Here is a 1,772-nt window from a genome sequence, read left to right as displayed (position 1 = left end):
GGTCTCCTCTTAACAGTTGTTCTAGATATGTGTCTGCTGCTAGAACTCTGTGTGGCATTGACCTGTTCTCTAATCTGAGCTGCTGTTAACCTGCGATTTCTGAGGCTGGTGACTCGGATGAACTTATCGTCTGCAGCAGAGGTGACTCTTGGTCTTCCTTTCCTGGGCTTCCTTTCCTGGGGCGGTCCTCATGTGAGCCAGTTTCTTTGTAGCGCTTGATGGTTTTTGTGACTGCACTTTGGGACACTTTCAAAGTTTTCCCAATTGTTCGGACTGACTGACCTTCATTTCTTAAAGTAATGATGGCCACTCATTTTTCTTTACTTAGCTGCTTTTTTCTTGCCATAATACAAATTCTAACAGTCTATTCAGTAGGACTATCAGCTGTGTACTGTATCCACCTCCTGCAAAACACAACTGATGGTCCCAACCCCATTTATAAGGCTTGAAATCCCACTTATTAAACCTGACAGGGCACACCTGTGAAGTGAAAACCATTTCAGGTGACTACCTCTCGAAGCTCATCAACAGAATGCCAAGAGTGTGCGTAGCAGTAATCAAAGCAAAAGGTGGCTACTTTGACGAACCTAGAATATAAGACATATTTTCAGTTGTTTCACACTAGTTTTGATGCCTTCAGTGTGAAGCTACAATATTCATTGTCATGAAAATAAAGACAACTCTTTGAATGAGAAGGTGTGTCCAAACCTTTGGTCTGTACTATATATATATATATATATGTGTGTGTGTGTGTGTGTGTGTGTGTGTGTGTGTGTGTGTGTGTGTGTTAAAGGAGTCATTTGAGAGAAATGAGACACTAAGCCTCTGCAGGCTGAATTATAAGGATGTTTTTTTAGAATCTGGGTCGTGTATTTTAATCACTAATCATACGCATCCACGGGACAGGAGCGCTTTGAATGGTCAATAAACACATTATCTATCCAGAACTGTAATCTATTAGGAATAATGTGAGGGGAATGTTTGATTTCAAAAGTCACAGCTTATTTACAACTATTTTTATTTTTCAGTCCAAAAAATTAAAAGCCAACTACAGACCACTGCTTGTTATTTTTATTTTGTGGTGCTCTGTCAGCTTCCACTTGTAAGACAGTGAATGAAGGTCATATAATTCAAACTAATATGCTTGTTTCACATTTTCACAAAAATCAGGTAGTCACCTGGGCAAAAGATCAAAAGTGACGCGATGACTGGGGGGCTGTGCGATGTAATTTCTCTTTCGAAATTACATGTGTGATTTAGAGTCAACTGTTATCAAATGATGAGATATCAAAATTCACCATGCTGCCACGCCCCTTTATAATTCCATTAAGATCCAAAAATGTACATTGGGGACAATTTTGTGAAAAGTTTTGTGAGTTTGTGAGTGATTTTGCTGCTCGAGCCCCAATTAGTGGTTTAACTAAAATTTGTGGGTTAAAATAGAAATATCTATTTAAATATTATAATTTCATCGTTATTGAGTAAATCTCCTTTTTATTGTTTTGTTGCATTTAATACCACACTAATTTAAATGTCTAGCTACTTTTTGGCCCATAAATTATTTTATGAAGGCATTTATTTATTTCTGTATGTATTCTTAGTTATGGCAGGATTGGTCCTCCATATAGTCAGCCAGTCAAATAAAAGGCAATCAGTCAAAAAAGCAGATCTTATATGGTTTCCAGGCAAACAAACATGCACATATTTATGATGGGTAAAAGTCCATCTGCTGCTGTAACAACCTGCAGATAAGCAGAGAGGCGAGAGACACA

This window comes from Girardinichthys multiradiatus, chromosome 2 (genome assembly GCF_021462225.1).
Source record: "Girardinichthys multiradiatus isolate DD_20200921_A chromosome 2, DD_fGirMul_XY1, whole genome shotgun sequence".
In the NCBI taxonomy this organism is placed as follows: Eukaryota; Metazoa; Chordata; class Actinopteri; order Cyprinodontiformes; family Goodeidae; genus Girardinichthys; species Girardinichthys multiradiatus.
Note: the sequence above shows the minus strand (reverse complement) of the source record.